The sequence below is a fragment of the Bos grunniens genome, chromosome 25, assembly GCF_055505025.1.
Source record: "Bos grunniens cultivar Pamir isolate PY7600 chromosome 25, Bosgru_T2T1.0, whole genome shotgun sequence".
Taxonomy (NCBI): Eukaryota; Metazoa; Chordata; class Mammalia; order Artiodactyla; family Bovidae; genus Bos; species Bos grunniens.
Window position 1 is genome coordinate 32,278,383 of NC_141189.1, and position 23,811 is coordinate 32,302,193.

The 23,811-nt window shown below is 42.5% G+C and overlaps 3 long non-coding RNA genes across 5 annotated transcripts; all 3 read left to right on the top strand.

Moving 5' to 3' along the window:
- The first annotated feature begins 4,257 nt into the window (after positions 1-4,257).
- Positions 4,258-8,626, top strand: LOC147345404 (uncharacterized). Its single transcript, XR_015154733.1, has 2 exons — positions 4,258-4,847; positions 8,163-8,626. It is a non-coding gene; the product is annotated as an uncharacterized LOC147345404 (long non-coding RNA).
- A 3,937-nt stretch (positions 8,627-12,563) lies between these two features.
- LOC147345405 (uncharacterized) lies at positions 12,564-14,049 on the top strand. Its single transcript, XR_015154734.1, has 2 exons — positions 12,564-12,686; positions 13,593-14,049. It is a non-coding gene; the product is annotated as an uncharacterized LOC147345405 (long non-coding RNA).
- A 3,672-nt stretch (positions 14,050-17,721) lies between these two features.
- Positions 17,722-22,254, top strand: LOC147345406 (uncharacterized). Of its 3 annotated transcripts, none has more exons than XR_015154736.1 (3): positions 17,722-17,740; positions 19,889-19,997; positions 21,808-22,254. It is a non-coding gene; the product is annotated as an uncharacterized LOC147345406 (long non-coding RNA). The 3 variants fall into 3 exon arrangements; XR_015154737.1 differs by lacking the exon at positions 17,722-17,740 and adding an exon at positions 19,056-19,074; XR_015154735.1 differs by lacking the exon at positions 17,722-17,740 and having other exon boundaries at positions 19,412-19,997.
- The last annotated feature ends 1,557 nt before the right edge of the window (positions 22,255-23,811 follow it).

Below are 23,811 nucleotides of genomic sequence, written 5' to 3' on the forward strand. Positions count from 1 at the left end.
ATGTGGGCTTCAGTAGGTGCAGCACATGGGCCCAGTAGCTATGGCTCCTGGGCTCTAGACCACAGGCTCAGCATCTGTGGCTTATGGGCTTAGTTGCTCCTAGGGATGTGGGATTTTCCTGGACCAGGGATCGAACCCATGCCCCCTGCATTGGCAGGGGGATTCTTTACCACCGAGCCACCAGGAAAGCCGCAGTGATTTTAATTCCTTTCAATCATGATCATTCACCAAAGGGATCACCACTGCTGTCCTGCTTTTCTGAGCTGTTTCCAGTCCTTCAGTTCAGGCAGGAATTGGAAGACTCTTTGCTAAGACTTCCCTGGTGGCTCAGACGGTAAAAGCATCTACCTACAAAGTAGGTAGACCTGGGTTCAATCCCTGGGTGGGGAAGATCCCCTGGGGAAAAAAATGGCAATCCACTCCAGTACTCTTGCCTGGAAAATTCCATGGACGGAGAAGCCTAGTAGGCTACAGTCCATGGGGTCACAAAGAGTTGGACATGACTGAGCGACTTCACTTTCACTTGCTAAGTTTACTGGCCAAAGAAAAACTGTCCCTTCTCCCCTAACATGTAGGGATCCCATAATAAAAACACTGCTCAACCTACTCTGACCTGAGGGTTGGATGGCAGCACTGACTCAATGGACATGAATCTGAGCAAACTCCAGGAGACAGTGAAGGACAGGGAAGCCTGGTATGCTGTAGCCCATGGGGTCACAAAGAGTCAAACATGGCTTAGTGACTGAACAACAAAACCTACTCACCAAGGAAACCCTATCCTCCAACAAGCCCTACCCAAAAGCCCTGGGGTCTTCCCTCTGAAATAAGAATGGAGAGCCCAGAAACTAGGACCCTCTGAGAAAGCCTCTGCCATGGTTTGCAAACTCAGAAGACGTTAGAGGGCATGGAGAGTGTAGGGAGCAGTAAACAGACCAAGATTTCTACTATGTAACTGACATTTTCAGACACTTAGAACATACTACATAATTGAAACGATAGGGTGTTATAAAGGATTCATAAGAAAAAAGCAGGAACTCTTGAATTATGAGTTCAGGCAATGTTATGGGGCAGACTGGATGGGAGGGGAGTTGGAGGGAGAGTGGATGCATTTATATGCCTGGATGAGTCCCCTTGCTGTCCGCTTGAAACTGTCACAATGTTGTTAATTGGCTATACTCCAATACAAAATAAAAAGTTAAAAAAATAGAGGGGTGGGAGGGATACTTGAGGACAAGGGGACATATGTATACTTATAGTTGATTCATGTTGTTATACAGCAGAAACTAACACATGGTAAAGCAATTATCTTCCAATTAAAAAAAAGTAAAATTCTTTTTAAAAATGAGAGCAGAACTTAATTCAAAAAGTTGGGTACAATAAATGTAAAAAGAAATATTCAAGAAGAGCAGCTTACAGTGGGGGAAAACTGCAAACAATGTCCAGCGATGAAGAATTTTTCAAAATCTTGATACAATGGAACAAGACCGTGAAATCTCTTACCATCCCTAACTGATATCAAAAAGATAGAAACACAAAAGGAAACCATCATCAGTGTTGACTGTTTCCGGGGGCTGGAATAACTATCGACCCTATTTGTACTTGAATATTTCTTTTTATCTTTCCAAAATTTTCAAGATTCTGTAATCAAAAAAACCGAATGTCAAAAAATAAAATTGCAATTTTTCCCCCAAAGTTCTCAAGGTTCTGTCATCAAAAAAAATCAAAAGTTGAAAAAGAAAATATATCCATGTGACCTGGTTAAAGAATCCATGACGTGAAATTACATTTCCAAAAGGGAGACTTCCTGTGCTATCCAGTGGCAAGAAGACTATGTGGGTACCAGTGTTGGGCGCATCTCTCATGCATGCTATAACTTTTAAAGACAGCTATAACTTTTTGCCTTGAGTTTTCCACCCTTGAACTATGGATACACCCCCTAAATGTTTTTGAAGTATCTTGCACTTTAAAAATATATGTATTTATTTATTTATTTATGGCTAAGCAGGATCTTTGTTGTTGTTGAGGGCTTTTCTCTAGTTGTGGTGAGTGGGGGCAACCCTCTAATTGTGGTGAGTGGGCTTCTCACTGTAGTGAATTTTATTGTGGAGTGAGGGCTTCAATAGTTGTGGCACATGGGCTCAGGTGCTCCGAGGCATGTGGGATCTTCCCTGATCAGGGACCCAACCCATGTCTCCTGCACTGGCAGGTGGATTCTTTACCCCTGAGCAGTCAGGGAAGCCCTGTCTTGCACTTTTGAGACTGAGAATTTATAAGAAAATAATATTCCAGTCCCCACTTCTCAAGCAGAAGGATGGTCTATTTTCTGACCATCTTTCCATGTGCATAGGGTGTTTCTCTTCTCTTCTTTATGACCATCTGTCATATTCAACTTTTTCCTAGTGGTTTTTTTTCAAAAGAAAAGGGAAAAGCAATCTCTCCTTCATTGTACCTCTTCAAGTATCTAGAATTACCTGTGATAGTCTCGACTGGAACCAACTTACACATCCACTCACAGAGGGAAGGGGTTTATCCTTGCAGTGGAATTTTGCTTCTTTGTGATCCACACCTCTGCCCTTCCATTCCAAGCCCACTTTGGGCTTCTCTGATGGCTCAGCTGGTAAAGAATCTGCCTGCAGTGCGGGAGACCTGGGGTTGATCCCTGGGTTGGGAAGATTTCCTAGGAAGGGAATGGCTACCCACTCCAGTATTCTGGCCTGGAGAATTCCATGGACTGTATAGTCCCTAGGGTCACAAAGAGTCAGACACGACTGAGAGACTTTCACTTCACTTCATTTTGCAATGGAATACTATTCAACATGAAAAAAGTCTGTTGATACTCAAGACAACATGAATGAATCTCAAAATAATTATGCTGAAGGAACAAGCCAGACACAGAGAAGTACATACCAGAGAATGTCATTATATAAAAATGTGAAATCACTTCTAATGACAGATTGTAGATTGGTGGTTGCCTGGGAATGGAAGGGAGGAGGTGTGGATTACAGAGAAGCACAATGAAACTTTGGAGGTGATAGATATATTTTTAATTTTAATTAGACTGATGCTTTTATTGGTTCATACATGCCAAAACTCAATGAATTGTACATTTTGAATATGTGCTAGCTTTGTACCTCACTTGTACATTCAAGTGAATAAAGAAGCATAGAGTGAATTATTTTAGGCAGTGTTTCTCCAAACTTTGCTGATATTAAAAAGCTCCTAGTACCTACAATTAACATACTCAACAGTGGAAAGCTGAAAGTGTCTCCTCTAAATTCAAGAGCAAGACAAGAATGCCCACTCTCATCATTTCTATTTAACATAGTATTAGAAGTACTAGCTGGGCTTCCCGAGTAGCTCAGCTGGTAAAGAACCCAGTTACAATGCAGGAGATCCTGGTTTGATTCCTGGGTTGGGAAGTTCCCCTGGAGAAGGGATAGGCTACCCATTCCAGTATTCTTGGGCTTATCTGGTGGCTCAGATGGTAAAGAATCTGCCTGTAATGCAGGAGATCTAGGTTCAATCTCTGGGGTGGGAAGAGCCCCTGGAGGAGGGCATGGCAACCCACTCTAGTATTCTTGCCTGGAGAATCCCCATGGACAGAGGAGCCAGACAGGCTACAGTCCATGGGGTTGCAAAGAGTAGGACACAACTGAATGACTAAGCACAGCACAGAACAGCAGTGTTAGCTACAACAATCAGTCATAAAAAAGAATGAAATTCTGCTATTTGCAACATCATCATAGACCTGGAGAGGGCTTCCCTAGTGGCTCAAACGGTTGAGAATCCGCCTGCAATGCAGGAGACCTGGGTTCGATCCTGGGGTCAAGAAGATCCCCTGGAGAAGGGCATGACAACCCATTCCAGTGTTCTTGCCTGGAGAATCCCATGGACAGAGGAGCCTGGCGGGCTACAGTCCATAGGATTGCAAAGAATCAGACACGACTGAAGCAACTTAGCATGCATACATGCATGGACTTGGAAAGGATCATGCTTAGTGAAATAAGCTAGATAAAAAGAAGACAAATTCTGTATGTTTTCACTGAAACATGGAATCCAAAAAAGTAGATACTTCCCTGGTGGTCCAGTGGTTAAGGTTCCATACTTCCACTGCAGGGGGTATAAGTTGGATCCCTGGCTGGGTGGGGAACGAAGATCCCATATGCCATATTATGTGATAGAAAACAAAATACAATTCAAAAAACAAAACAATGAATTTTTAAAAAAGAAGCCCCTGGTGCTGTGTAAAGTTCATACTCCTGGTCCCACTGCTGAGTACTCCATGAAGCACCAGGTGAACTGTGCTTCCAATAAGAGCCCCAGTGATTCTCAAGATCGGAGAAGTAGGGAAACGCTGGTTTAAGGCGGGTCACAGCTGAGAAAGAATGAACTTTCCCTCACCTTGACCAAACCGTCATCAGGTGAAGCTAAATGGAAACCACCACCATCAACAAGCAGGGGAAAAAACCTATGCGATTTCCTAGTGTTTTCCACAAGTACATGACCCTTAACCACCATATAGCAAGGGTTTGTCACCAGGATCTCCCTTAAAGAGCTTTCTCAGCACCCCCAGGATCTTATATCATTGGATGAATTGGGAGAAAACTGAGCTAATGAGTGAAATGGCCCTCCACAGAGTCCATGTTGTTATCCAATCAACATCTGTCTCCTATAAAAGAAACTCAAAGAGCCGTGTTGGATGTCTCATCTTGAAAGGAGTTTGACGTTTCTACTTGTTCAAGAGCTGCATTGCAAGCCAGGTAAAGGGATCTACAGTTTTTTGCATGTAACTGTAGTGGTGTGTTTGGAAATCATTGTAGAAGTTCTTTTCATCATTACTCAGTGAGGTGAGAGTTTTTTTTTGGGGGGGGGGTATCTTTTTAGATTCAATGATCATTGCAGTTCCTCAGATTTGTTTTCCTGTTTTGCCGTTTGTCTGCTTTTCTTTTTTCCTTAATTTGTTGATGTTCTTTGTTTAGGAAGGACATTAACTCTTCTATGTGTATAAAATAGTGACTTACCAGAACTTTGTCTGTGATGTCTTAATGCCATTCAAGAGTTTTCTTTCTTCCTTTATTGCATTTTTCTGAGTAATATATAAGTGCTTCCCTTACTTAGCAAGACTGAAAATATGCATTCAATCTAAGAAACTAGAATAAATAAAATCAGTGGAAATAGAGGAGGAAATGTAAAAGCCTAAATTAAACTTGGAACCAAATACAATACCATGCCTGAAGGGTAACACTAAAAGCTTGTTCTTATAAACGGTGACAAGTAGATCAATTTGTTGTTTTAATGAGTATTTGGTGAGCAATAACAAGAAATAGAGTCAGGTAAAAGGTAATGTACAACTGCATATTAAAATACCTGATAATTTATGTGAAAGGGATAGTTTCCTTGAAAAGTTACCAAAACGGATCAAGAAGTAACAGAGCAGACAAATCACTCCAGAAGATAAATTCACACCTCCACCTAAAGAGCCTGAGTGGCCTATTGCTCTGAGCTCTGGAAACCTTTCAAAGGCACCTTTTTATAAAGATAATTTTACCTCAGCCCAGCACCCATAAAAATCTCCATGATGAAACTGGGGCATAGTCTAACTCAAAAACCTTCTTTGTAAAGTTCCTAACATAATGAACAAATAAAATCTTTTTAAAAAAACTTTAACCTCAATTTTAAAAGTCTATTTATTTTTAATTGGTGGATAATTGCTTCACAATATTGTGTTGGTTTCTGCTATATAGCAACATGAATCAGCCATAAGTGTATATATGTCCCCTTCCTTGTGGCTCTGTGTCCCACCTCCTACCCCATCCCACCCCTCCAGGTTGCCACAGGGCACTGGTCTAAGTTCCCTGGGTCATACAGCAGAGTCCCACTGGCTATCTACTTTACACATGGTGGGGTACATGTTTCCACGCAACTCTCCCTATTCGTCCCACCCACTCCTTCCCATTCTGTGTCCGCAAGTCTGTTCTCAGTATCTGAGTCTCCGTTGCTGCCCTGCAAACAGGTTCATCTGTACCATCTTTCTAGATTCCATGTGTATATACATTAATGTGATATTTGTCTTTCTCTTTCTGACTTACTTCACTCTGTATAATAGGATCTAGGTTCATCCGTCTCATTAGAACTGACTCAAATGCATTACTTTTTATGGCTAAGTAATATTCCATTGTATTTATGTACCACAGCTTCTTCATCCATTCTTGTCAATGGACATCGAGGTTGCTTCCATGTAACCACAGTTTTTCAAGTGTGTAAAATGTTAAAACACAATGAACACTCACCTACCCTCCTTAATGTTAACAACTTAACATTTTGTTGTAACTTTAACACATGTTTATAACATTTGTTGCTATTATTGTTGTTGGCTGAATCACTGAAGAATCAGTGGCAGACTTTATGAATTTCTTGCCTAAATGCTTGACAATGCGTCTCCTGTTTAAAAAAAAAAAAAGGAGGGGGCATTCTCCTACAAAAACTGAATGCCACCATGGATTAGAAAATTACTTGTACCAGTTAATAAAGATGGCCATGAGTTTATTTCAAGAACACAAGGATAGGTCCAAATTAGAAAAATTGATAAACCTTATTAGTGAAAAAAAGCAGAAAGTCACATTTACCAGCAAGTGCTGCAAATGCATTTGACACAATTCCCTGCAATTGCTGATAAGTTCTCAAAGAATAGAAATGCTGATTCTAAAAAAGACAATCTGCCAACACAAATAATGTAAAAAAGTGGTGAAATAACCAAAGCATTTGAGCTAAAGGCATTCTACAAAGTGAGGCAATTTTCGATGTTTTTCTCCCTGTATTTGAGTTCAATTTCCTTGATCTCATGCATCAAATATTTTTGGAGAAACTCCATAGTTACTTATACATTAAGTTGACTTCTAAAGTTTTCCGTCACCTTCAACAGTCACAAAGAATGCACCGTCTGGTATATTGTAAATGCTGACCCATCAAAATAAAACTGCTATACCACTTTTAAATGTAAGTATAAGCCTCAGTCTTCACCACCATCATTCATATGAAATACACATAAACAAATTTTTCTTTATCTCAAGCTTTGCCTTATTTACTTCTCTTTAATCTGTTCGTCCATTTCATTCAATCTCTCCTGAAATGTGTCTTAATATAGTATGTTATGCTTTAAAGTCTTTTTTGATCATTCATACCATTGTTCTCTGCAACAAAGATATATATTAATATGTATATGTATATGCTTGGATTTAAGGCAAATTCTTCTGACCATGATGTTCTAACTGTAAAACTTCTTCTGAACTGGGTTACAGTTACAATTCGTATACGTGTGATCAAACTAACACTGCTATGGTCTGAACATCTGTGTCCCCAAATTCATATGTTGAAATCCTACCCCTTTCAGCGATAGTATTAGGAGGTGGGGGCCTTTGGGAGGTGGCTAGGTCAAAAGGACTGAGATCTAATAGGTGAAATTAATGCTCTTAAAAAGATCCCACGGACCTCCTTCTCCCCTTCCCCAAGGTGGGGATAAAAGGAAAAACCTGCAACCCAGGAGAGGTCTCTCACCGGTGATACTGGTTTCCTGATCTCAGAGTTGCAGCCTCAAGACCATGATCACTATATTTCTGCTGTTTATAAGTCACCTAGTCTGTGGCATTTCGTTAGAGCAGCCTAAATAGACTGAGAAAATATATTACAACACAAAAATATATTAAACACCGAAAACTTTTAAGAATCGCACCTACAGTCATAGAACACGTACACCTTTTTTTTTGGTTTGCTTAAAAAATTTTTTTTTGCTGTTTTTGTTCTAGTACAGTTGATTTACGATGTTGTGTTAGTTTCTGCTGTATAGCAAATCAGCTATATATAGCTCTACTCTTTTTTAAAGTGTTTTCCCACATAGATCATTAAAGAGTATTGAGAAGAGTTCCCTGTACTATACAGTTGTTTAGCTGCTAATTTGTGTCCAACTCTTTTGCGACCCCATGGATTGTAGCCCATCAGGCTCCTCTGTCCATGTGATTTCCCAGGCAAGAATACTGGTGTGGATTGCCATTTCCTTCTCCAAGGGGTCTTCGCAACCCAGGAATTGAATCCTCATCTCCAGCATTGACAATAGTCAACCTTTCGGTTTATCTAACCTTAACATTTTCCCCCTCTTATCCCTACAGACAAGATTCATTATGATCTCATCACCTCAAGTTTATGGTCAGTCAAACTGGTTTCCAAGAATAACTCACATCAAGTGTTCATATCAATTATACAAACAATTCTTTTTGTTCTTTGCTGTATTCATCGTTTTGCTTTTTGGAATTGCCATGGCAGCTTTCCCTCTGGATCGCAAGACGTTACTCCTGGTAATCACAATAATTATTACTGCCATCGTTTTTCTCATCATTACTGGAGTGCTCATTTTTTATGAAGTCTGCCGAAAGCTGGAGGAATTTATCCCTCCCCAAGTGGAAGAATCATGGAGGTATAGAATTGAACACATTGAAATTTAAGCTTCAGCAACAGATTCCAATCGTCAGCACCTGACTATCATCTTATCTGAAATCTGAACCTCCTTGGGACTTTGAACCTTTTTAGTCTTTTGAGCATTTTTAAAGGAATAAACGTTGACTTTTTAAAAGGTTATGATTTTGGAAAGTTCTTGTTCCCTATTGCCTCTGTGAAATCTCTTCCTGGGGAAAGCCCTTTTTTCCCCTCAAATATGTGACAGACAAATGTACCAGTGTTCTCCCACCTGTTTTTATTTATTTTTGGCTGTACTGGGTCTTCGATGGTTTGTGTGGGCTTTCTCTAGTTGCGGGGAGCAGGGGCTACTCTTCGCTGTAGTGCATGGGTGTCTCAATGCGGTGGGGTCTCTTGCTGCGGAGCGCGGGCTCCAGGGTGCTTGGGCTTCAGTATTTGCAGCTCTCAGGCTCAGTTGCTGTCGCATGTGGGATCTTCCCTGAGCAGGGACTGAACCTGTGTCCCCTACATTGGGAGGCAGATTACTATCCTCTGCACCACCAGGGAAGTCCTTCCTCCAAGAAATTTTTGCTTGTACCAACTTCTTGCTCTCTTCGTCCCATCACTTACAACCTACCTCTTACTCTGGCTTTTCATATCAGCTCCTGCTAATTTTATCATGTACGGAGGTGACCCACTGAAGACTCCAGGTTCCCAACTCATGACTCCTCACTTGCAATGTCCCAGTCTTATCTCCGCTATTGAAGTGGAGCAGGACCCTATGGCCCTTGCCCTGCATGTCCTCAGCCTGCCTTTTGTGTGTGAAAAAAACTTTAGCCAAAGAATAACTTTAATCAGAGGGAGAAAAGGCGGAAGCTAAGAACAGCAGTCAAATAGGACAAAACAATAGTCAGTAAGCAAAGTCAAGGACCTTTAGATCCTTCTCAAGGATTATAGATAATATTCTGAGCCATATCCTGTGGGCTGTGTTGTAGAGACCAAACCCCTCACCAGGTGGAAGAAATTAATGACATGATTATCGGACTGTAGCCAAGACATAAGCTGCCACAATTCCAAGAATTTTCCCCAAAGAAATGAAAACAAATCAACCCTGGAACACACACACGATGTCACATGACCTTATTTTACTGTTCCTAAAACTGACATCAAAACCATTTTCAAAAGTGGTTTTGTGCACTTAAAAACTTAAGAGAGTAGATCTCATGTTGTATTCTTACAAAAAAAAAAAAAAAAGCCAAGAAGCACAATAAATGGTTTGGAGGTGAAGGATATATTTATTACCTTGATTTTGATGATGATACCCCAGGTATAGGTATATGTCCAAACACATCAAAATGTATATATCAAATATGTATGATTTTTTAATATAGTAAGTATGCCTCAAAAAACTAAACACAGTGGAAGCCATTGTTAATGGGAATTGGTTCTGGGTGGTGGAATACTTCTATTTGGATCTTTCTTATTTTTTTCAAAGTCTCCCAAAGAACATATGTGTTGCTTTTTAATCAAAACCCATCAAATTGTTAAATTTGCTGGACAGCCATACGGCCCACCATAGATGATAATATAGGCATCCTACTTAAAAAAAAAAAATCCTAGATAATGTATAAGTTCAGTTCAGTTCAGTCGCTCAGTCATGTCCGACTCTTTTCGACCCCATGAATCGCAGCACGCCAGGCCTCCCTGTCCATCACCAACTCCCGGGGTTCACTCAAACTCACGTCCATCGAGTCAGTAACATCTTACAAAAAAATGTCACTGAAATTGCCTTTGAACTGGACTCTTGGCTTCCCTTCCTTCCATACCCCTCTGTCATCTCTTGTTAACTGAGAGCACGATTTTTAAAAAATTTTATTTTATTGAAACATAATTGATTTAACAATGTGTTAATTTCTGATATACAGCAGGCAGTTATACATGCATGTACATACACATATACACTTTCTTTTTCATATTATTTTCCATTATGGGTTATCACAGAATACTGAATGTATTTCCCTGTGCTATGCAGTAGGACCTCACTGTTTATCCATTCTCTATATGATAGTTTGCATCTGCTAATCCCAAACTCTCAATCCATCCCACCTCCAACGCCTTCCCCCTTGGCAACCACAGGTCTATTCTATGTCTATGAATCTGTTTCTGTTTCATAGATAAATTCATTTGTGTCACATTTTGATTTTTATATATGTAAAAACTTCTTAATTTAAAATTTTATTGGCCAGACCACATGGCATGCGGAATCTTCCTCAACCAGGGATCCAACCAGTGCCCCTGCATTGAGAGCAGAGTCTTAACCACTGGACCACCAGGGTCATATTTAAGTATGACCATCTGTGTCATATTTCAGATTCCACATATAAGTGAAATCATATGATACTTGTCTTTCTCTTTGTGACTTACTTCACTTAGTATGACGATCTCTAGATCATCCATGTTGCTGCAAATGGCATGATTTCATTCTTTTTTCATGGCTGAGTAGTATTCCATTGTGTACACACCATATCTTTATCTGTTCATCTGTTGATGGACACTTAGCTTGTTTCTATGTTTTGGCTGTCATGCATAGTGCTGCAATAAACAGGGATGCTTTTTAAAAAATGTTTCTTTTGGGCTGCACTGGAACTTTGTGGCAGTGTGAGGGCTTTCTCTAGTTGCAGCAGCGATCGGGGGCCACTCTTCCTTGTGGCATGAGGGCTTCTCTTCTTGCAGAGCACGGGCTCTAGCGTGCTCGGGCTCAGCAGTTGTGGTGCACGGGCTTAGTTGCCCCGTGGCATGTGAGATCTTCCCGGACCAGGGATTGAACCCTGCATTGCTGGGCAGATTATTAACCACTGGACCACCACGGAAGCCCTAACAGGAATTCTTGGGTCTGTCCTGCAGAGCGACAGATCAGGGAGCAGCTGGCTAACACCCCTCTGCTTGTAAACTGCCTTCCCTGGCCACGCTGGATCAGTTATTTCCCTTTCTTTCTGTCTCCTCTCTTTAGCTGCATACCTGCCCAGCTTCGCATGGCTCAGTTGTTACACAGGAACTTAGAGTTACCTCACCTTTCCCTCTACCTCCAATCACTTTTCCCTCATGCCCAATTCCATCCTGCTTATCTTACAACTATCCCAACCCCCTTCAGCTTTGGGGAGGTGGATCTGAGACTCGTTCTCCTCTCTCTAGTTTGTCGCCTCCCTTGGCAAAGCCTCGGCACCTCAGTGTTTGGCTTGCTGTGCCTGGTTTGGTAATGGTGTTATGATTCCCCAGAGGTGCTTGTGGAAGACTGGTCCTTCAAGAAAGGATCTGCAGAAGTGTGCTTTCAACAAGTGCCCTGGGGTTTTTCAAGCCCAGTGGTGGTTGGGAAAAACTGGTATAAGGCGGGTTGCAGCTGACAAGGACACTTTCCTCAACTTGACAGAAACCATCATTGTGGTGCATGCGTGCTAAATCACTTCAGTCATGTCTGAGTCTGTGCAAACCTGTGGACTGCAGCCCACCAGGCTCCTCAGTCTGTGGGATTCTCTGGGCAAGAATACTGCAGTGGTTTTCCATGCCCTCCTCCAGGGAGTCTTCTTGACCCAGAGACTGAACCCACAGCTCCTGCATTGTCAAGCAGGTTCTTTACCACTACTGTCATCTGGGAAGGAAGTCCAAACCATCAGGCGAAGCCAAATGAAACAACCACCATTAATAGCCGGGGGAGAACAAATGATCATTTCCTAGGTTTTTTCCAAGACACATTATTCTTAACTACCACATAGCAAGGGCTTCCCTGCTGGCTCAGTGATAAAGAATCTGCCTGCCAATGCAGAAGACGTGGGTTCGATCCCTGGGCCGGGAAGATTCCCCAGAGAAGGGCATGGCAACCCACTTCAGTATTCTTGCTTGGGAAATCCCATGGACAGAGGAGGCAGGTGGGCTACAGTCCACGGGGTCTCAAAGAGTCAGACACAACTTAGGGACTAAACAACAATAACAAACCATAGAGCAAGTGTTTGTCATCAATCTCTCCTTTAAGAAGCTTTCTCAGACCCCAGCATCTTATATCATTGGCTCAATTGGGAGACAGCTAAGCTGATGCGTGAAAAAGGCTTTCCATAGAATCCATGTTATTGCAGTTACCCAATCAGGATCCTGTCTCCTATAAAAGAAACAGAAATTGCTGTGCTTAGCATCTCATCTTGAGGTGTGTTTGCTGGTTTCTGTTGTGAAAAAGCTGCATTTCATACCAGGTAAACCCCACCATCACCTCTATTTATTTATAAAAGCAGCGATGTGTCTGAAAGTCATTAAAGACTCTCTTTTTCTTATTTCTAAGTGAGGTCAGGGATACCTTTTCAAGTTCACCAGCCATTGCAATTCCACAGTTTCTTGTTATACCGTCTGTTTTTCTACTGGTTTTCTTTCTTCATTGTCAATGTTTTGTGTATATAAGGGACCCTATGCAAGAGTTCAGGAGGGTGTGGAAACACACTGAAGTATTCTTACCTGGAGAATCCCATGGGCAGAGGAGGCTGGCAGGCTACAGTCCAAAGGGTCGTGAAGAGTAGGACGTGACTGAAGCGACTGAGCACTCACACATGCATGCAAGAGTTCAAATTACCTTTGATAGCATTTGTCTAAAGTACACCTTGCTTTCTGCCTCTACTCCATTAAACCTAAATTAATAGGGGTTTTGCTTTGTGATCTGTATCACCCATACTGAAACTAGTATAACAATTTTAAATGATGCATTTAAGTAATTCTGACACTTCCTTAAAATGAGATCTTGAGTCTCTTCTCGTCCCCAAGCAAACCTCAGGACTATGAGCTATGCCCCAGTGCTCTGTGGAAATGTTCCAGAAGTTTGTGATAGTTTCATTAAAGTTATTGAAATAAGCATTTAAAGGAAATTAACATACTTATGTTTCCTGGCAACCTTCCTTGGTCATCCTAGACCCTAGCCCTTTGTTTCAGTCCATCAGGACACATTACAACTTAGAGTGAATAGAATTCAAAACTTTGTCTAAAAGCAAAAATAAAATTGAAAAAAAAAAAAAAAAACTTTGTCTAAAAGCAATGTCATGGCAAATGGAAAGATGGGTTCCCAGTCAACCTCTGATTTATTTGACCTCATTTTTCTCTTCTAACCTCTGCAGATAAGATCGTCATGATCCCAACTTTTCAAGCTCATAACCTGAGGAGCTAGCTGCTGAGACTACAGAGTTTATACAAATGCATCTGGCTTTTTTATTTTGGAGTAATCACTTTGTTCCTGGAACTCTCTGCAGTGGCTTTCTTTGCTGATCAGATACCTTTTCGTCTAGCAATGATGATGGCTATTTCTGGAACTGTTTCTATTGTCATTCCTGCAATCTTTGCCTTGTCTGAAGCTTGTCAAAACCCAGAAAATTCACCTTTAAGCCTAGAAGAATTATCAAACCTTAGAAACCCCCAGAAGCTTAGAAATAGCAATTTTGAAATGGGAGCACCAACCACAAGCACCTGATTTATAAGTTGATGTTAAACCCCAAATACCTTTGTGCCTTTGGACAGTTTAAAAAAATCCCTTGAGCATTGTTTTAAAAAGAAATAAACTCTGGCTTTTAAAAAGCTTACTATCTGATTTTTGGAATGTTCTTGCCTCTATGAAATCTTTCTGCAGAAATCCTTGTTCTTTCGAATTCACGTCAAATGAAGGAACCAGGTTTCGCCTCCCTGTTGCCATGACTACCAACCTTCTTGCTCCCTTCCACCCATCACTAAGATCCGGTTGCTGCTTCTCACTCTCTCTTCACATCAATTCCTGTGGACTTTAACATGCACAGAGCAGACCCTTCCAGGCCCACAGGTGCCTAGCTCACAGCCCTCCTCAAGACCCTGCATCCTCTAAACACACAGCCCCGTTTTTTTTTTTTTCTTTTAGCTTAACATTTTATTAAAAAAATAAATTATATTTTGTGTTGGGGTATAGCTGATTAACAATGTTGTGATAGTTTCTGGTGAAGAGCAAAGGGACCCAGCCACACATGTACATGTATCCATTCTCCCCCAAACTCCCCTCCCACCCAGGATGCTCCATAACATGGAGCCCAGTGCCAGGTACTCTGCAGTAGGTGGTACGTGTTACAATAGTAACTTGTTGGTTATCCATTTAAGATACAGTAGTGTGTTCATGTCGATCCCAAACTCCCTAAACATCCCTTCCCCTTGGCAACCATAAGTTCATTCTCTAAGTCTGTGGGGTTTTTTACATTTTTCTTTTTTAAAATATGTATTTATTTGGCTGTGCCAAGTCTTAGTTGCGGCCTGTGGGATCTAGTTCCCTGAGCAGGGATGGAACCCGGGCCCCCCACACTGGGAGCAAGGAGTCAGCCACTGGACCACCAGGGAGGTTCCTCCCATAGCACCTTGACTTTCTTCTTGTCCCTTTTGGGTTCCAAATTTTTCACCCCCTCTGACCCTCCTGTATATTCCTGGCACTTTTACTGGCCTATCCATGTAGTCCAGAAACCCAAGAAGCCACACCTCCTGGAGCAAACGACACGAGAAAGTGTCCTTCAAATCACGATCACAAAGTCCAGTCACCCATACTGCGATCCTTCTATTTCATTATATCTTCTCCTTTGCTGCCAGGCTGGGAACTGGCAAATGTGTCTACGAGAAAAGTGCCTCAAAAGAATATCTTCCTTCCCTTTGTTTGATGTTTCTGGGTGCCCCCTCCCCCCGCCACCATTGAGAAATGGACTCACCATGCCACCTACTCATTCTAGAAATCTCACCAGTCAACGGCCCTACCCAATGGTCCTTGATATAGGAAGATAGAGTCCAGAATCAAGGACCTGCAAGCAATTCTTCTCTCATGCTAGAACAGCTAAAAGTAATTTGCAGAGGGAGCCAATGCAGACAGTAAACAGAGGACAATTTTTTTTCTTTCAACATATAATTACTATCCTCAGGTCTGGGGTAGTAGGCTGTATCACAAAATGAAACAAGAATCACACTGTGTGAAGGATCAGTAACCAAGGCAAGGACACTTGGAAATTGAAAACGAGGGCAGAAATTGAAAAGTGAAAAGATTTGGAAGATGAAGGAGAGAAGTCGACAAGGTCAGCCATTTGTGATGGGGACAGTGGAAACAGTGTTTAAACACATGAGATTTTTTAAAAAACAGTTCAGTTTTGCAAGATGCAAGAAGTTCTCTGGACAGAGTGCACTGACAACCTGAATGTACTTAATGTCACTGAATGTCCACTTAAAAATGGTTACAGTGGTAAATTTCATGTTATGCCTGTTTTACCACAATCAAAAATCATTTTTTAGAAATGGGATATGGCAGAAGAAAACAGGATTCAAACTGATATGGGGGAAAAAAAGGACTTCAAATGAAAGTTCCCACCAATGTATGACTTGGGGGTGGTGCAATAATTGCTAACATAAAGGAAGGGCTATAGAAGATATACTTTAAATTGCAAATGATAAAGAGGATTAAAGTTGGTCGTTGAGGCTGAAGTCCTCAGGGGGATTTCGTAACCTGTAGGACCATGCTGCTACTGCTGCTAAGTCGCTTCAGTCGTGTCCGACTCTGTGCGACCCCAGAGACGGCAACCCACCTGTCCCTGGGATTCTCCAGGCAAGAACACTGGGGTGGGTTGCCATTTCCCTCTCCAATGCATGAAAGTGAAAAGTGAAAGTGAAGTTGCTCAGTCATGTCTGACTCTTAGCGACCCCATGGACTGCAGCCCACCAGGCTCCTCCATCCATGGGATTTTCCAGGCAAGAGTACTGGAGTTGGGTGCCATCGCCTTCTCCAGTAGGACCATGAGTCATCCCCTAATAACCTTCTAGACCACTCACTGGTATTTTGTGGAGGGGGGTGCAGTGCACTGCATCTTCATTTTTGCAAGCAAGCTTTCTCTAGTTGCAGCAAGTGGGGCCTACTCATTGCTGTGGTGCACGGGCTTCTCATTGCACAGGCTCCTCTTGTTGCAGATCAGAGGTGCTCAGACCTCAGTGGTCGAGGTGCGTGGGCTTCGTTGCTCTGCGGCATGTGGAACCTTCCTGGACCAGGGATCGAACCCATGTACCCTGCCTTGGCAAGTGGACTGCCATCCACTGTACCACCAGGGAAGTCCCTGTTGGTCTTACTTTTAATATCTGCTAGAAACAACACATATGCAGTGGAAATGAAAGGCTGACCAAATCCAGGATTCGTGAGTTCACAGCAGCAGAGTTCATGTGCAAATGTGTTTCTTGCCTCTTCTGTTGATGTTCCTCTTTCTATTTTTTCAAAAAGTACGAGGCCATGAGGATCTCCATACAGCAATTTTTATCACAGCTCTTCATAGAATCGTTGGTGTCAGTGAGATTTATGATGCCCCAAGAGCCACATAATTCTATAAATCCTTAGCTACCTGACTACATTGATTTTTACCCTCTGTTAATGCATACTCGTACCTCATGATGAGAAAATGTAGACTGTACCAACAAATCAATTTATTTGAGCCTGTTGTTTTTAGATGCAGAACAGAATCACCTGATGAAAAATTTTTTTAAAAAGTCTGCTTGCCAGGAGAATCTAATTCTGATGTGTACATCCAGCTGAAGATCATCAGTTTAGGCTGAGCAGGGGCACTTCTGATTCTGTTGATTTGATGAGGTTTCAGCGAGTAGTTCTGTCTGATGAACTGGGGGTGTAACCCAGTAGGACCTTTGGGGGCCTTCCTGGGACAGACTATCCCACACCCCCAACCCATGTCCTCCAGCTGCCTCTTGTCTGCAGAAAACTTTGGCTTCCTAGACCTTCCCCAAGTTCCAAAGGATAAATTTAATCAGAGAAGTGAGAAAATGTAGAAATTACATTATATACAAAAGGAAATACTCAAGCAAGGCAATAATAATTGTTGTTTAGCAATAAACAACAATTGTTGTTTAGCAATAATTTGTTTAGCAATTAAACAAAGTCAAGGACTTTTAGTTCTTCCTCAAGGGCTACCAGTTATCTTTTGAGCTATGTTTTTGAGCCTTTTGCAAGTATTTCAACTCCCATCAAGTGGAAGAAGTTAACTGCTTGCTGACCACAAGCACATAGACCCCAGCCAGCTTGGAACCAGAAGGTTGATGATGTTGACCCCCCAGTTACCTCACCACCAACCAGTCAGAAGAATGTTCATGAGCTGATTATGTGCCCACAACCCCTCTCCTTTATCTTGGAAGCCGTTGGGGAGTTTGGGTGTTTTGAGCACTAGCTGCCTGGACTCCCTGCTTGGTGCCTGCAATAAACACTGCACTTTCACCAAGACGCACTGTGAGTAGATCTTACTGCATGTGGGTAAGCAGACCCAAGTTTGATTTGGTAATAGAAGAAGCAGTAGACTCCTGCTTTTAATGAAATACTTTAAAATTATCTTCTTTCTTCATCAAGAAATCTTTCTCAGCCCCTTCTGAGATTCTTGCTTATCCTTGGTGTAGTTTTCAACTGGGAATATCAGATAAAATAGATGTACAGTCTACTTGGGAGTATGCAAAGACAGAGGCTTCCTTTCTTTGTATGAGGAGTTCCAGGCATTGTGCGGATGGCCAAACAGAACTGAATATCTGAAACAACCGTTTTTATTTTTAATATTTATTTATTTATTTGGCTGCATTGGGTTTTAGTTGCAGCACTAAAGATAAGCAGGATCGCTGATCTTTATGGCGGCATGAGAACTCTTAGCTGCAGCATGTTGTATCTACTTCCCCAACCAGAGATCGAACACCAACCCCCTGCGCTGGGAGTGGAGTCTTAGCCACTGGACCACCAGGGAAGTCCTTGACTCAGTCATTTTTAAACTTTGCTGTTGTTGTTTAGTTGCTCAGTCATGTCCAACACTTTTGCGAACCCCTGGACTGTAGCCTTCCAGGCTCCCCTGTCCATGGAGTTTCCCAGGCAAGAACACTGGAATGGGTTGCCATTTCCCTCTCCAGGGGATCTTCCTGACCCAGGGATCGAACCCACGTCTCCTGCATTGGCAGGTAGGTTCTTTACCGATGAGCCACCAGGGAAGCCAACAGAGAGGGCTTCAGAGTCTCCTGAAGGGCTTACTGAAAGCCAGACTGCTGGATCCCACCCCCAAGAATTCCTAATCTGGTAGGTCTAGGTTGGAATCTCCAGAAGTTGCATTTCTAACAAGATCCCAGGTGATGGTGCTGCTGCTACCTTGGAGAACTCTCTTTGAGAAACTCTGATCTATTCCACCTGCCCAGGTCTGAGAGGGAGGTTTTACGAAATACCAAAGGTGTTATGACTACTCTATGGTGCCAAAGAGACCGTAGAAGGAAAACAGACTCCGAGTTGAATCCTAATTCTGCCACTTCCTGCCTGAAAACTCTGTGCAAATTATTTAACTGTCTGTACCTGGTTTTCCTGTTGGTAAAATATGGATGATAATACCTGCCTCACAAGATTCTGTCTGTAAAACACTTGGCCTAAAGTAACATACAGGAGATAGCATTTCTGATGGTGACCTTTCTCATAAATAGTTTATAAATTTCTCACCACTCTTCTCAGTCCTGGCTGCATATTAGAGTCATCTGGGGACCTCCTGAGGCCCAAACACCATCCCCAGAGGTGTTGATATAGTAGCTGGGATGACACCGTGGGTATGTTTTCATTTTTATTGGAGTATAATGACTTCCCTGGTGGCTCAGACGGTAAAGAGTCTGACTTCGATGTGGGAGACCCAGGTTTGATCCCTGGGTCAGGAAGATCACCTGGAGAAAAAAATGGCACGCCACTCCAGTATTCCTGCCTGGAGAATTCCATGGACAGAGGAGCCTGGTGGGCTCCAGTCCATGGGGTTGCAAAGAGTCAGACACAACTGAGTGACTTTCACTTTCCCTTCACTTTCAAAATTGCTTTACAATGTTGTGTAAATTTCTGCTGTACAACAAAGCAAATCAGCTATTCATATATTCTCTTTTTCTTGGGCCTCCCTTCCACCTACCCCTATTCCCACCTATCCAGGTCATCACAGAGCACTGAGATGAAATCCTGTGCTATCCAGGAGCTTCCCACTAGCTGTCTATTTTACATATGGTTCTGTATTTATGTCGAGTTTCCAAGTGAGTCAGATATACATCAAGAGTAGAGAACCACTGACTTAGTAGTTAACAAACTAGTAGAAGACGAAACAGTAGAAGGACCATGTTTAGCTCCTCAGTGGAAGACGTTATCCATGTGACATAGACCCATAATGTCTTGAGAGTATTCAGAGATACCTGGGTGTTCCCTGTGCTAACACTAACAAGAGTAAACTCACTACCAGTCCCATTAGTGAAGTCCTTCACAGCCCTCCAGAGAGGGCAAATTACTGTGCTGAGTAGGACTAAGTGCTCATCTGAGGCTTAACAATGGCATCCCCAGAAAGCTCACATTACTCTCATTATCTAATCAAGCTCCTCTCCCTCTTAAAAGGAAAAGGAAAGGCTTCAACTCTTCTCCAAAGGTTACGCCAGTTAGGTTGGAAAGCCTGCTAGCTGATTTCTTTAAACTCCTCCTCATTTTCAGGTTTACATACTACTGGGTAAGTAAAACAAGACTGTCTTTCATGAAAGTGTTAACTTTTTGCAGATATATGCATTGAATTAAGAAAATTTTGTAAAAAAAAAAAAAAAGAAAATTTCAGTTACCATTTTGATAAGTACTTTAAAAAATCGTGAATGGCTCTGAAATGTAATCAAATGATTTATCGGCACCTATTGCAATACTCCGGAGAAGGCAATGGCACCCCACTCCAGTACTTTTGCCTAGAAAATCCCATGGACGGAGGAGCCTGGTAGGCAGCAGTCCATGGGGTTGCTAGAGTCGGAAATGACTGAGTGACTTCACTTTCACTTTTCACTTTCACGCATTGGAGAAAGAAATGGCGGCCCACTCCAGTGTTCTTGCCTGGAGAATCCCAGAGACGGGGAAGCCTGGTGGGCTGCCATCCATTGGGTCGCACAGAGTCAGACACGACTGAAGCGACTTAGCAGCAGTAGCAGCATTGCAATACTCATATGGGCTTTTTTTCATATACTTTTTAAATGTGGTATTGTGTTATGTGAGATTTTTGTCATGCTAAGCCATTTTTCCATGCTTGGGATAGCCATTATTTGTTGGCTATATGTGTGCGTGTGTTTTCTTTTTAAATATTGATACAATGCTCAATGGGCTTCCCAGGTGGCACTAGTGGTAAAGAACCCGCCTGCCAATGCAGGAGATGTAAGAGACTCGGGTTCGATCCCTGGGTTGGGAAGATCCCCTGTGGAAAGGAATGGCAACCGACTCCAGTATTCTCACCTGGAGAATCCCATGGACAGAGGAGCCTGGTAGGCTACAGTCCATGGGGTTGCAAAGAGTCGGGCAGAACTGAAACGATTTAGCATGGACACATTAAATTCAACATTGAATGCTGAATTTAAACTAGAGTATTTCTTAATTATACATGACGCATTCATATTTCCGTATAGTTAACAACAGTTTGTTGATAACTTCTTTGTCACTGAGAAGATTGTTTAAATCTGGGAAACGAATGCATGAATGAATAGCTAATCCGATGTAAAAATGGATGCCAGGATATTATCTGCAGTGCCTGTTACTGTAATTCCATCCCCAAAGACAGTACATTAGTTGGTAAGTCGTGTCCAACTCTTGTGACCCCAAGGACTGTAGCCCACCAGGCTCCTCTGTCTGTGGCATTTCCCAGGCAAGATACTGGAGGGGGTTGCCATTTCCTTTTCCAGGGAATCTTCTCTACCCAGGGATCAAACTGGCATCTCTTGCACTCAAGCAGGCGAATCCTTGACTGCTGAGACACCTGGGAAGTGCATCTAAAAGGTATATAGACGGTAACTTCTGATGGATCTTCATGGAGGACAAAAGTACTGTCTGAAACCTAGCCTTGGGACTTCCCTGCGGTCTAGTGTTTAAGACACGGTACTCCTAAGGCAGGGGGCTTGGGTTTGATCCCTGGTCAGGGAACTAAGCTGGAGGAGGAAATGGCAACCCGCTCTAGTATTCTTGCCTGGAGAATCCCATGGACAGAGGAGCCGCAGGCTACGGTCTGTGGGATCGCAGAGTTAGACACGACTGAGCAACTGAGCACACACACACACGGGGAACTAAGATCCCACATGCTGTACAAGGTGGCAAAAAATACAAAACAAACAAAAACCCACACCTAGCCCTTTACGTTATCTTCTAAGAGTATTACATCCAATAAATAGTCTAACAAGTCATGTTCACAGTAGATTTTTAGATTGTATTTAAATAAAATGTCATCTCAAATAGAGAGAAATATTAATATTTTGCATATCTAACACATTACTTTTTTTTTTTTTTTGCAACCGCAGCAGCAAAGACTCACCATGTTTGAGCCTCATAACTGGAAGATAAGGCGACCAAAAAGCATGCTGCAAAAACCTTTTTACATTTGCTACCGGGATTCCCTCATCCTCACCAGCCTGGGATTCGTGACTTTGGCTCTGGGAATTGCTATCACAATCGGAGCTTTTAACAACGTGGTTGTCCTCCTTGGGATGACGCTTGATTTTCTGGGTGTCCTTCTTGGTATTTTTGGGGGTATAAACATGTACACCACCTACTCGTGCTTCCAGAGCTCCTTAGAAGCACGAGGGGCAGCTGAGAACATTCACCTCATGTGGTGTCAGGTTCTACATCAAGAGCCTGAACTCTTGGCCAGCATCTGCGTATAACCTCATATTTAACCTGAATATCTCTAGGACTCCAATTTTGTTTTATGCAGCATTTTCAAACTTGAAATAAAATTCTGAAAGCTACTGTGAAAGAGATTTTCAATGTCCCCCCCTTTTTTTTTTTCTCTTAACTTGGCCACACCAACGCACTGGATTTGCTATAGAAGTTCATGACTGTTGACTTCTGATCTCTGGTGAAAGAAGGGAATGTTGGAGTACAGGTGATGACGCTGAACCTTGCCATATAGAAGAGATACCTACACGGACTTCTCTTGTAGAATCCAGTCTTTCCACTCATCCACAGAGACTTGTGAAATCTGTTTTGGGCCCCTGAATCTCGGCCTCAAACTGCCCAGTTCTCCAGAGATGGACCTGGAGTTTGTACTATGATCTGTTAGGCTCCAGCCTCAGTTCTCATGTGGATCCAATGATTTGGAATGGAAATATAGTGCCAGTAACCCATGTTCCTGTCTGAGCTACCAGGGAAGCTTAAGAGGTGGGTGCTAGTTGTAAAGAGCCCGCCTGCCAATGCGGGAGACATAGAAGACGTGGGTTCAGTCCCTGGGTGGGGAAGATCCCCTGGAGGAGGAAACAGCAACCCACTCCAGTACTCTTGCCTGGAGAATCCCATGGACAGAGAAGCCTGGTGGGCTACAGTCCAGGGGATCACAAAGAGTTGGACAAGACCAAACCGACTTAGCATACAACCCATGTCCCCAGCATAGCTGTCAGCCAACACCAATTGTCTTATTGAGTTCTCTCCTTAGTGCTTCATTCATAGCTGACTTCATTCACAGTATGGCACATGGGTCCCTGGTTCCCTGACCAGGGATCGAACTTGCACTCCCTGCACTGGAACCTCAGAGACTTAATCACCAAACTGCCAGGGAAGTCCCCCCTCTTCCTTTGAACTGGTATTTCCTCCTATTGAAATGCTCATTCTTCAAAACTCGTGCCGTCTCGTGATAGCACGCCTCCTCCGCCTGGGACTGTCCTCTTAAGGTCCGACACACCATGTGGCACCTTATTCCTCATCCCCCATCAGCCATTGACAGCTTCTCCTGTCCTACTGTTTTGCTCTCATGACTATTATTCTTGAGGACAGGGATGGCCCATCAGCACAAAAACTGCTTGGTTCTTGTTGGAATTTAAAAAAATAACTTTGATTGCAGGGACTTCCCTGGTGGTCCAGTGGTTAAGAATCCATCCTACAGGGGGTGTGGATTTGATCGCTGGTTGGGGAACAAAGATCTCACATGCCTCTTGGCCAAAAAAACTAGAACATAAACAACAGAAGCCATGGTGTAAGAAACTCGATAAAGACTTTACAAGGGACTTCGCTGGTGATCCAGGGGTTAGGACTCCTTGCTCCCAATGTGGGGGGCCTGGGTTTGATCCCTGGTTAGGAAACTAGGTCCCATATGCCACAACCAAGACCCAACAAAGCCAAATAAATTACTATTTTTTTCTAAAAAGACTTCATAGATGGTCCACATTAAAAAAAATTCTTTTTTTCATTGTTTAACACATTTTATTGAAGTATAGTTGATTTATAATGTTAATTTCTATTCTACAGCAAAGTGACTCAGTTATACACTTATATTCTTTCCCATTATAGTTATCACAGGACTTTTTGAACTT